Source organism: Rana temporaria, chromosome 3 (assembly GCF_905171775.1).
Source record: "Rana temporaria chromosome 3, aRanTem1.1, whole genome shotgun sequence".
In the NCBI taxonomy this organism is placed as follows: domain Eukaryota; kingdom Metazoa; phylum Chordata; class Amphibia; order Anura; family Ranidae; genus Rana; species Rana temporaria.
Window position 1 is genome coordinate 443978533 of NC_053491.1, and position 13241 is coordinate 443991773.

Genomic DNA, 13241 nt, shown 5'->3' on the forward strand with positions numbered 1-13241 from the left:
TTCAAAGAAAACCAGCGTAAGTTGTGGCGCACGTCATTGCGCGGTCGCCGCATGCGATCCACGCCGGAACGCATTACGATGGTGCAGGGAGCGCCTTTTACGTTCTGATGGGCTACAAGTGCTCGGAAAGACCTGAGAGCAATCGGGATGAAGGATGTTTGAAGGGTGTGGTAGAAGTGTTTGCTCCTCATCCCCAGGAATCTCTCTCTCAAGGTGCTGTCCTGAAAGACTTCTGAGGAAAAAAAAAAGTTTTCTCAACTCTCATCGTATACGCTAGACGGCGAAGGAATAGAGGTAACAAACCAGCAGCTCCTTCGGGGGTAGTGCTACATACAGCTGCCGTTCTTTTCCATAATGAACATTGTTTTCAGCAGAGAGCTGAAACTAACCATTACATAACTGAGAATAACCTTGTTTATGACCAAAACAAGGAACTGGCCCTTTTTTAGGGTCATGTCACACTAGCAATTCAAGTCTCCAAAATGCAGTTGCTATTATTGTAAGTCTTTCTTTCATATTTTGAATGACAACTTGAATCTGGTTAGTTAAAGTGGAACTACACTGGATCCGAGCACCACAAACCAAAAAAAGTTGTTAATTTTTATTATTCAAAGCAAACTTACCCATCCATCCATGCCACTATGCTTTATTTTGGTGAGAAATCACTTTGTAAAACACCCCCAAGCATGTCTAGGTGTGGCCATCTTGAGTAAGGGATGATGATTCATGTAGTGTTTAGTTGTAATTCATCTGCCCTTGGCTAAGGGGTGCAGATTGGAGTGTATGCTTGGCTAAGAACCCCCCCCCCCCATCCTAAAAACATCTTGAATGCAGTGGCGGCTGGTGCTCAAACAAATCTGGCCCCCTCACTCGCACGACCGCTGTTTAGCAAAAGTGACCATTGCAGGGGTTGGGGACAACCTATATAGCATATGTCAACCCAAGAAAACCTTTACCAGGGTGATCAAGCAGCAGTTTGACAGAAAGTAGGCAAGGCTAATTTAACCTCTTCCCGACCAGTCATTGTAGTCAAATGGCCGGTCAGGGAAGCTGTTCATTTTTAAACATCCTTGTGAGCAAGTGCATGTGTCAAAAGAGTGTTTGTGTCTTGTGATCGGTGTGAACCACTCTTGCTGTGCTTCTGGTTCATAAAAAAAAAAAATTCTCAATAACAACTTTAATTGTGTAGTGTGAAGTAATCTAATACAGGCGTTTTCAATGTCAGCCTATTGGCAGAAGTGTAGATTGTCAACAGTAGGCTGACTTTGCAAGGTCATTCTGGTTAGTGTAGACATCAGGGGTCAAAAACCACGAATATGTACACAGCACTCTTGTATTATGAAAGGGAACTATATGGCCTCATGTACACTGAGCGTTTTTGCTTGGCTCCTCTCAACGTCTTTTCTCCTGTTAGAAAAAAACTGCTTAAAAAAAAAAAAAAATGCAGTAAAAGCTGTTGTAGCGGTACCCCCGTATGGGCTGCTGAAAGTTGTGGCCCTGCCCAGCCTTCTCTTCCCAAGCACCTTGTATTTTTATTGAGGGATTTGAACTTGGATATGGATGGGAATATATGGGATGCACAGTAGAATGACCAATTGGTTGATAGTTGTTCCAGTCGATTGAAATTGTTGCAGACTATCACTTTTTTTTTTTGCTCTTCCTCCTGCACAACACTTTACTGTCTGAAACAGCTAGCGCACGTGGTTAGGCCCAAGACTGACAGTCAGGCCTCAGCAACTGCCTTTTGGGTGGAGCAAAAATAGAATAGGACGTCTTTAGTGCTAGCTGACCTAAGGTAGACCACTGCTCCCAGTAAGTCCTCTTCAGTCCCTGTCAGCCCTCCTGGCTGCAGCTGCCCGACTACACTTCCTGTGACATTGCAATCCTTACTGGCTCCACTCCCAGCTCTGACTCTTTCCTCCCAGGCATTCCTCTCCCATCCTCTCGATTTACACATGTCACTCATCAGCCCTCTAGGCTGCAAACCGGTGGTTCCCTCCTGAAGACTTGCACGGCAGTACTAGCTCCTGCTGTCCTCTTTGACTCTAACTCCTGCTCAGATCCTTTCATGAGTTCTTAAAGAAATCTGTCCTGCACCTGAGTCCCAGGCCCAAGGTCACCCCCTCAATGGCACTGACAGCCTAGCACTCCATCCTCGGTTCTTCCATCCAACAATGCCTCCCCAGCTGGGCTGACTCTGGGTATATCAAGGAGGCCAGCCCCCTGCCAGTCCTAGTTGGGGATTGGTAAGGGCTCTCTGAGACCCCAGGCGGCTTTACCTCTTCCTTGCCTTTCTTCTAGAATCCTTTAGAAGGAAAAGTGAGGTGACAGTGGAGACATGCGGTTTGTGAGTCACCAGCCTACTCTGAGCCACTCCCAGCCCATGCAGATCAAAACAAACAGGCCTAGCTATACCTGCCTAAATTTACCTGATCTCTCACAAAAATCTCACCTCTAGCACTTACCATAGTAGAGGGTGCTACATTTACGCCCCTCCACACCGAAATCCAGCTTGTCTCTCAGCTGGGAGATTTACAAAAATGGCTCCTGAGTCCAGGAGCAAGGGCATCCCATAAGATAAATTGGAAGGGGGAAAGGGAGAGACAACTTGGATGGGGAACTGTACAAATAAATTACTGTACAAATTACATACAAAAATGGAGGTATAAATTTCTGATAGGCATTTACATCTGTACAGAATGGATAAGGCACTAATAACTACAGGTTACAGTATATACACAGCTGGATCACCAGATGCATCTAAAGGAAGAGAAGCCTAGAAAAAAAAAAAAGATTGGGCCACAACAAAGGATTTAAAATACATTTTTGGTTTTGGGTTCAAAGATACTTTAATGGAAGTTATTTACCAACAAGCTCTCTTCACTGCGTACATGTTTTAATCCCAATAACCTTTCTGTGCAGACCGTTCTAATAGCCAACATCCCTATAATTGCAGGACTTGCCAAATCCTCTTCTTTACATCATAAATGCACTGACATTCACCAGAATCTCCATACAGTACATGTGTAGCCAAGTGCTCGTAGGAGGGCTCTACAGTTCCCAGGGAGCTATGCAGCCTGAGAGGAGGAGCGAAGGAAGGCTTAGTGAACTGCCCGGGAGGTTTGGGGCACTTGGCGCTAGACCGAGGAAGAAAGTACACATCAGGCTAGAGTGCTAAACCCTTAAGCCTCCAGTGTTGCAGTGTGGGTTCGCCGGTCTTCTCTTGCAGCTTCAGCAGTACAGTGAAGGTTTGCCGGTCTCCTCTTGCATCTTCAAAAGTAGAGTGGGTCTGTCAGAGCTCAATTCATGAGGGGACCCTCCGCCATTGACATCCACACAGTTGAAGCACAGGATTGCTGAGAGTTGTTAGTCCATTACTTATGCTGTTTAGCAGGCATTGAGACGTTTGCCCAACACAGCCTTATCCCCCTGCTCCCTAGGCGTTGTCCTGCCTGCTTAGTCCCCCAGTGAGCACTGCTGTTTCATCCCCCTCCCAGGATTGCCCCAATAATCCAGAACTATCTCTACCTCCTCCTAAAGGTATATTGCATTTTTGCTACTTTTTGTTTAAGTTCTTCTGCAAATTAATTTCACCAAACACCTCCTCAGTAGTTGGTCTTCTTGAACTGAGAGCCGACGGAAGTCACCAAGCATCACTTGTGCACCACTGTAAGGGCCCCAATAAAGCCAGCAGAAGAAACTATTCTGAGACACTCCCATTCTATCTTGCAGTACTTACTTTGCTTATACCTTACCATCCAATATTTTTTTTTCCTTTCTCCTGAGGATTGCCTTATTTCTTATATGGTAAAGTCCTACAGGCAGCCTTGGATTTAGCAGGGTCACTCCAGGGTCTAATGACAGTGTAGCCTCCAGGGGTTTACACCATCCTTTTTTTTTAAACTCCCTTTATTGCACTCTTGGTGACCCTTATACAATTTAATGTGGTCGGGGTGTATAATGAAAACTGGGCCCAGTTACCATTGGTGTTGCTCTTGGTATAAAAGTACTCTGTATAAAAACAGGTGTTATAGTAGTTTGGTATCAGTTCTGTATTACCTTCCTTTATTTGAACAGTCCATTTCTAATACACACAGTATTAATCTAATCTGGTTGGTGTTCTTCCCATTTGGGCAAGGGTGTGTCAGAGTGGTAAAGGCGTAGACCAATTGCTCTTAGAAATCAGTTTTGGAGGGCTTATCAAACTAGTGGCTCCTTCGAGGGTGTACTACATATGGTTAGATTTTCAGCATGCAGACAGACAGCCAAGTGAATCATTTCCCTCAATGAACTGTACTCAAACAAATTCCTGTTCGGACTCTGTCAGGAGTGATCGTGGGTGCTGTCAGACATCCATCGCGGCCGCCGGGCACGCACATCGACTCCTAAGTGACACGGCGGGCGAGCATGCCCTCTATACCCCTCCTTTTGGTTCTGGTATGGATGAAACCTCTCGACAAAGTTAAAAAAGAACGTGGGGTCCTTTGGTCTGGTATGGATTTTGAGGGAAAACCCCACAAAAAAAATAACCACGCGGCCCCCCCCCCCCCCAAAAAAAATACCAGGCCATGTGCCCTCAGCATGCGGGGGGAGGGGGGGTTGTATGAGCTCAGCGTTTGAGAGCTCACTCTTGTGATGGTGGAGGTAAGCAGTAATGACTAGGATCCATTTGGTAACGTCCTGGGAGTATTACAGTCAGGCTTCATAAGGTATGTGAAAGCCTACACCTATAGTAAGGGTAGTATTCATCTATAGTTATAGCTGCGCAGTTTGTTTTTATCTACAGATGCCCCTTATCTGCATAGGCAGTTTTGTGGTAAAGGTAAATTATTCCTTTAAGCTGGCCAACTGTTGGTTTGTCTCAACCCTTTAATTACCACTTGTGCTAGACAGCTTGGTCTGTTAGAGCAGTGGTTCTCCACCTCAGTCCTCAAGTACCCTCAACTGGCCATGTTTTCAGGTTTTGCTTTACTTTGTCATCTGCTTGAAATCAATATCAATGACATGGTATTGATAACAGCTATTTTATCTAAGGGAACTTCCCAAAACATGGCCCGTTGGGGGTACTTGAGGATCGAGGTTAGAGGAAGTGGTGAAATTACAGACTTACTAGTTGGATCACCAGATAAATATAAAGGTATAAAGGCCTAGAAAAAAAAAAGATGGGACCACAACAAAGGATTTAAAATACATTTTTGGTTTTGGGTTCAAATATACTTTAATGGATGTGATTTACCAACAAACTCTCTTCACTGCATACATGTTTCAATCCCAATAACAATGATCTCTCTGAGCAGATAGTTCCCTATAATTGCAGGATTTACCAAATCCCCTTCTTTACATCATAAATGGACTGGCCTCCACCAGAATCCTCATACAGTACATGTGTAGCCAAGTGCTAGTAGAAGGGCTCCTACAGTTCCCAGGGAGCTATGCAGCCTGAAAGGAGGAGTGGAGGAAGGCTTAGTGAACTGCTCCGGAGGTTTGGGGCACTTGGCGCCAGACCAAGGAAGGAAGTAGACAACCAGGCTAGAGTGCATAAATCCTTAAATTGGGAGTTCACCCGAAATGTTTCTTTTAACATTAGATTGAGGCTAATTAAGGGGAGCAGAAACAGGTATTTTTTTTAAAATCAATGCCGTACTTACCGTTTTCGAGATAGATGTTCTCCCGCCGCTTCCGGGTATGATCTTCGGGACTGGGCGTTCCTATTTGATTGACAGCCTTCCGACGGTCGCATACAGCGCGTCGCCAGTTGCCGAAAGAAGCCGAACGTTGGTGCGGCTCTATACGGCGCCTGCGCACCGACGTTCGGCTACTTTCGGAAACTCGTGACGCGCTGTATGCGACGGTCGGAAGGCTGTCAATCAAATAGGAATGCCCAGTCCCGCAGCCCATACCCGGAAGCGGCGGGAGAACATCTATCTCGAAAACGGTAAGTACGGCATTGATTTAAAAAAAAATACCCGTTTCTGCTCCCCTTAATTAGCCTCAATCTAATGTTAAAAATTGATATTTTGGGTGAACCTCCACTTTAAGGCACTCACCTCCAGTGTGGACTAAGCAGCAACACTCCAATGTTGCAGTGCAGTGCAGGTTAGCTCAATTCATGAGGGGACCATCCGCCATCGACATCCACAGCTGAAGCTTAGGATTGCTGAGAGTTGTTAGCCCATTACCTCCTGCTCCCTAGGCATTGTCCTGCCTGCTTAAATCCTCCAGTGAGCACTGCCATTTCATCCCCTCCCAGGATTGCCCAAATAATCCAGAACTATCTCAACCTCCTCCTGAACGTATTGCATTTTTGCTACTGTTTAAGTTCATCTGCAAATTAGTTTCATCAAACACCTCCTCAGTAGTTAGTCTTCCTAAACTGAGAACCAACGGAAGTCACCAAGGATCATCAGTTGTGCACCACTGTAAGGGCCCCAATAAAGCCGGCAGAAAAATACTATTCTTAGACACTCCCATTCTGTCTTACAGTACTTTGCATATATCTTACCATCCACTTTTTCTTTTCCTTGCTTTTGAGGATTGCTTTATTTATTATGTGGTAAAGTCCTACAGGCAGCCTTGTATGTAGCAGGGTCACTCCAGGGTCTAATGGCAGTGTAGCCTCCAGGGGTTTATACCATCATTTTGTTAAGCTGCCTCTACTGCACTTTTGGTGACCCTGTTACAGTTTAATGTGGTCGGGGTGTATAATGACAACTGGGCCCAGTTATCACTGGTGTTGCTCTTGGTATAGAAGTACTCTGTATAAAAACAGGTGTTATAGTAGTTTGGTATCAGTTCTGCATTACCTTCCTTTATTTGAACAATCCATTTCTAATACACACAGTATTAATCTAATCTGGTGGTGTTCATTCCATTTGAGCAAGGGTGTGTCAGAGCAGGTAGAGGTGTAGACCAATTGATCGTAAAAAAAAAAAAACGTTTTGAAGGGCTTATCAAAGTAGTGGCTCTATCGAGGGTGCACTACACATAGTTAGATTTTCAGCATGCAGACAGACAACCAAGTGAATAATTTCCAGCTTGCTGCTAAAGCTGGCCATAGATAGTTCGAATCCCCTGTTGAACTGGCCAAGATGCGAACCGAACCATCTATGAGCAGGCTGATTGTACCCAAGTCGATACATTGATGGACTTGGGTACAACCAGTATGTCGGATTTTTACATGTGATTATTGCCAGCGGCTATACCTGTGGTTGCAGGAAAGAAAATCAAACCATCTACAGTATCTCACAAAGTGAGTACACCCCCTCACATTTTTGTAAATATGTTATATCTTTTTATGTGACAACACTGAAGAAATGACACTTTGCTACAATATAAAGTAGTGAGTTTACAGCTTGTATAACAGTGTAAATTTACTGTCCTCCTCAAAATAATTCAACACACAGCCATTAATGTCTAAACCGCTGGCAACAAAAGTGAGTACACCCCTAAGTGAAATGTCCAAACTGGGCCCAATTGGCCATTTTCCCTCCCCGATGTCATGTGACTCGTTAATGTTACAAGGTCTCAGGTGTGAATGGGAAGCAGGTGTGTTAAATTTGGTGTTATCGCTCTAACTCTCTCATACTGTTCACTGGAAATTCAACATGGCACCGCATGGCAAAGAACTCTCTGAGGATCTGAAAAAAAAAAAAAAATGTTGCTCTACATAAAGATGGCATAGGCTATAAGAAGATTGCCAAGACCCTAAAACTGAGCTGCAGCAAGGTGGCCAAGATCATACAGTGGTTTAACAGGACAGGTTCCACTCAGAACAGGCCTTGCCATGGTCGATCAAAGACATTGAGTGCACGTGCTCAAAGTCATATACAGAGGTCGTATTTGGGAAATAGACGTATGAGTGCTGCCAGCATTGGTGCAGAGGTGGAAGGGGTGGGGGGTTAGCCTGTCAGTGCTCAGACCATACGCCGCACACTGCATCAAATTGGTCTGCATTGGCTGTTGTCCCAGAAGGAAGCCTCTTCTAAAGATGAAGCACAAGAAAGCCTGCAAACAGTTTGCTGAAAACAAGCAGACTATGGATAACTGGTCTGATGAGACCAAGATAAACTTATTTGGTTCAGATGGTGTCAAGAGTGTGTGGAGTCAACCAGGTGAGGAGTACAAAGACAAGTGTGTCTTGTCTACAGTCAAGCATGGTGGTGAGAGTGCCAGCCATGGCCTAGGGCACAGTTAAGCATGGTGGTGGAAGTGTCATGGTCTGGGGCTGCATGAGTGCTGCTGGCACTGGGGAGCTACAGTTCATTGAGGGAACCATGAATGCCAACATGTACTGCAACATTCTTATAAAGAATGCAACAAGAAACGTAAGGGTGCAATTAGGGCGGCTAAGATAGAACACGAAAGACACACAGCAGAGGAGAGCAAAAAAAATCCCAAGAAATTCTTTGAGTATGTAAACAGTAAAAAGGGAGGACAGACCATATTGACCCCGTCAAAGAAGGTCAACAAAGCTAATAAAGGGTTTGGAGGACCTTAGTTATGAGGAAAGGTTGGGAGCACTGAACTTATTCTCTCTGGAGAAGAGACGCTTGAGAAGGGATATGATTTCAATTACAAATACCGTACTGCTGACCCCACAATAGGGAAAAAACTTTATTGCGGAAGGCCACTCATGAAAATGAGAAGAAAAGAGGTTTAACTTTAAACTACGTAGAGGGTACTGTAAGAGTGGCAAGGGTGTGGAATTCCCTTCCACAGGCAGTGGTCTCAGCGGGGAGCATTGATGGTTTCAAAAAGCTATTAGATAAGCACCTGATCGACCACAACACACAGGGATATACCATGTAATACTGACATATAATCTCACACATTGGTTGGACTTGTGTCTTTTTTCAACCTCACCTACTATGTAACTATGTAATACTGAAGCAGAGCATGATCCCCTCCCTTCGGAGACTGGGCCGCAGGGCAGTATTCCAACATGATAACAACCCCAAACACACCTCCAAGACGACCACTGCCTTTCTAAAGAAGCTGAGGGTAAAGGTGATGGACTGACCAAGCATGTCTCCAGACCTAAACCCTATTGAGCCTCTGTGGGGCATCCTCAAACATGAGGTGGAGGAGCGCAAGGTCTCTAACATCCACCAGCACCGTAATGTCATCATGGAGGAGAGGAAGAGGACTCCAGTGGAAGTCACCAAGCATCACTTGTCTAACTGAAATGATCCCCTTCATTGGTGTCAGGGTAAGTACATAGGACAGAAGTACTACATGCAAGGAGGTAGTCTCCGTCCTACACCAAGTCATCAAGCCCAGGTCGTTCACGTGTTCAGCGCTCCATGGCAGGACAATCTCAAAATTCCAACCCAAATCTTATCCTCTGCATTACCCCTATCGCAGAGGTAAACACCACTTAGAATAGAGGGAAACCATTGTGATGGTGAAGAAGTAGGGGCTGGTATGTAGGTGTAGCCCTGTTGTGATTTTCAGCCATTTAAGAGGATGTAGATATATATATATATTGCAGCAGGTGGAGCCAGAGAGCACATATTTGGAGGCTGCAGTACAGAACAGACATAGAGATACATTTCTACAGCAAGGGGCTGGATAACTGCATTTCCCAGGAGGCTTTGAGACAGGAAGTTCCAGGAGAGAGGGGAGTCAGGAGGAAGTAGTGAGGAGAGGGAGTCTGGAACAGTGACCAGGGAACACAGATCTGCATCACAGAGTGATTTAAGACAGCTTGTGTCAGAGCTGTGTGTTTGCCACTGAGACACAGGCTCTATGCAATAGTTCTTGGAGAGACTGATGTTCGTCTACTGAAACAGAGGTGAGACAGAAGACCCGATAATTCAGCGGCTCCTTCGGGGGTGAGCGCTACACGTGGGGTGCTCGTCCGGGATTTCTTCTGATACCTCTCGCAAAGTGATAACCGCACAAACGAGCCAGCAATGGATCCAAACACCGCAGCAGAGTGGTGCAAAGAACAAAATGTCCAATTAGGGCTGAGTATAGTAATGGACATTCCTGCTGACAAATGGACAGAGGAACAGATCCGTCAAGCAGTAACTACACTAGCACCTGACCAGAAAGTGTTTGTAATAGACACGAAAATAGATCAAAAAGTCTCCCATACCTATGCCCTACTAGAATGGAAGAAAGGAGTCCCAACCTGCTTCCAGGGTGATAGCATCCAGCTAGCCGGAGAAGTTAAAGCACGGTTATTCCCTCTACTCACCTCAGCAAGTTGTCTGGAGGGACCAAGCCAGGCCATGTCAGACACAGTGGAAGTAACTACCACTTCTGTACCAACCACTAACTACCCCCCAGCTTCCTTCTTCATGGACATAGGAAAACTGGTAGAGAGCGTTAGAAAAATGTCCTCGCCATCTGTGAACTATGGCTACAGGAAGTTGAGAATTTTTTCTGGAGTGCAGCCTGTACCTCCTGGAGAAGAAGAGTATGAAACCTGGATGGAACAGGCTATGCAAGCACTGGAAGAATGGGATGTTCCAGAGGCTCAAAAGAAACAACGCATTACTGAAAGTCTGAAAGGCGTTGCAGCAGAAGCCATCCGAAATTTGAAATTCAGTCAGGAGTCTTGTACAGCATATGACTATCTTCGCATGCTACAAGATGAGTTTGGGCGCACAGAGAAAGCTACAGATCTAATCTTCCTATTTGAACACATGTTTCAACGGGAAAATTAGCAGCTTTCCGAGTATATTCGACGACTAAACAAAATGCTATACCAGATTGTACTAAAGAAAGGAATAGAAGCCAGGGATATGGATCAAGTTAGAATGAAACAGATCCTGAGAGGCGCTCTGAGTTCCGATCCCATCTGGATCCAGTTGAAGACCTTACAAGGGGGTACCTCTTTGCAATACTCTGATCTCATTAAGATGGTAAGGGAGGAAGAGGCTATCCTAGAGGAGAAAAAGAAGGGCTCAGGATTTTCATTTCCTGCTGAGGTTCGAACGCTCAATGTGTCGAATGGGAATTCAGAAGTGGAGCAATTAAAGGCTCAAGTTTCCCAGCTGATGCAAATGCTAACCCTATTGTCTGCAGGTGTCAAGTCGCCCCTTGAAAAAGTCACTTCAGAACCAGTTCCTGAATCTACTACTCAGGTGGTGCCTATCAAGAAACCGTCAAACATCTGCTATAATTGCGGAGGAGTGGGTCATTACCGAAATATCTGTCCGAGCCCATCGAATTCAAGAGGAAGTTATCGACCGGCGGGAAACTACAGAGGGCCCTAGTGAGGGAGCAAACTGGGTGCCCAACTACTGAAGACTGCTCTGATTCCCAGGATACCAATAAGAGGCCCAAGTCTTTACCCAGAGCCTCACCTGCTATGACAAAAAGATCCCCTCCCCTGGCGTCTGGTCCTGTGTCAGAGGGAGGCAAGGCACACCCACAACCTAAACACCCGAAAGGGGGAAGAAAACAACCACCACAAGCGAGGAAGAGGGCTAGAGTGCAGCCGACTGGGTCTATGCCTTCTACTACTCCGAAGAAGTTCCCTGACCAGTTGATAGGCCCTTCACCCATTATCCCAGTTCAAGTAGAAGGGGTTTACACAAAGGCTCTCCTCGATTCAGGTGCTCAAGTAACACTGATTTACCGGGACTTCTACCAGAAGCATTTGAAGCATCTACCCCTGATGGAGTTAGAGGCTCTCGAAATCTGGGGTATTGGGACTCAGAAGCTTCCATATGATGGGTGTCTACAAGTGAAGCTGGAGTTCAGTTCGGCAACTGTTGGACAACCAGGGGTCTGTGACGCCTTAGCCATTGTATGTCCCCGCCCACCAGGAGCTAATCGAAGTTCTATGATTGTGGGAACAAATACTGACTTGGTGAGACGCCTTATAACTCCATTAGTGACGGAAGAGAGTTCTACTTCAGAGGAGATGCACCCGATGTTGCGGCCAATCTACCAGCGGATTATTCAAGAACAGAGGGCCCCTGCAGAAGTGGGACGGCTTTGGAGATTAGAAAGAGCAGAGAAGGTCTTACAGCCAGGAGAAATGACTAGTTTCCGGGCCTCAGTCAAGTTGAATTGGTCACAACCAGGCCCCTATGTGGTCCTGGAAACTGATCCCAGAAATATGAAGAGATCTGGAGTGGAATTGGTGCCTGAGATAATATCCACCAGAGCTCTACAGCGGGCCCGTGGGAGAGTCTCTGTAAGTGTATGCAATGTGTCAGACTCCCCAGTGACCTTGAAGGCACGGATGCCGATTGGACAAGTGGCCACTGCCACACCCCTCTCACCCACTGAATTGATAGATGGAGTAGACAGAGAGATCCCAGCTGAAAGATTCTATCCTAAAGATGCCCCTGTCTCGCCTGAGTGGAAGAAGCGAATTCAGTCTCAGCTCCTCAAGTGGCAAGATTTATTCTCCAAGGATGAGTTTGATGTGGGGTGTGCTAGGAGCACTCAGCACCGCGTTCGCCTCCAAGATGACAAGCCCTTTCGAGAAAGGTCACGGCGAGTCCCATTGGGAGATCTAGATGACCTAAGGGAACAGCTGGCTGAATTGAAAAGGACCAGGATAATCCAAGAATCCAGGAGTCCTTATGCCTCACCCATCGTGGTAGTTCGCAAGAAAAACGATTCCATCCGTTTGTGCATAGACTACCGCACACTCAACCAAAGAACCATTCCCGACCAATACACTACTCCTCGAATAGAAGATGCCTTACAGTGTCTGTCAGGAGCAAAGTGGTTTAGTGTACTTGACCTGCGAAGTGGATATCACCAGATACCCATGCATCCTGAAGATAAAGAGAAGACTGCTTTCATCTGTCCACTGGGATTCTTTGAGTTTAATAGAATGCCCCAAGGCCTCACAGGAGCCCCAGCAACTTTCCAACGACTAATGGAAAAGACGGTGGGAGACATGCACCTGATCGAGGTACTAGTGTATCTAGATGACCTAATAGTCTTCGGAAGAACACTGGAAGAACATGAGCAGCGGTTGGAAAAGGTCTTGAAGCGGCTGCATGAAGAAGGATTGAAACTTTCCTTAGAGAAGTGTCAGTTCTGTCTGCCTTCAGTCACGTACCTGGGACATGTTGTTTCAGCAGAAGGCATATCAACTGATCCTAAGAAGTTGGAAGCTGTGGCTTCATGGCCGAGACCTCGTAATATTACTGAACTCCGGTCCTTCCTAGGATTCTGCTCATACTATAGGAGGTTCGTAGAGGGGTTTGCCAAGATAGCTCAGCCTCTGAACACGCTTCTAAGAATGGAAGGAGCAGAAGATGAAT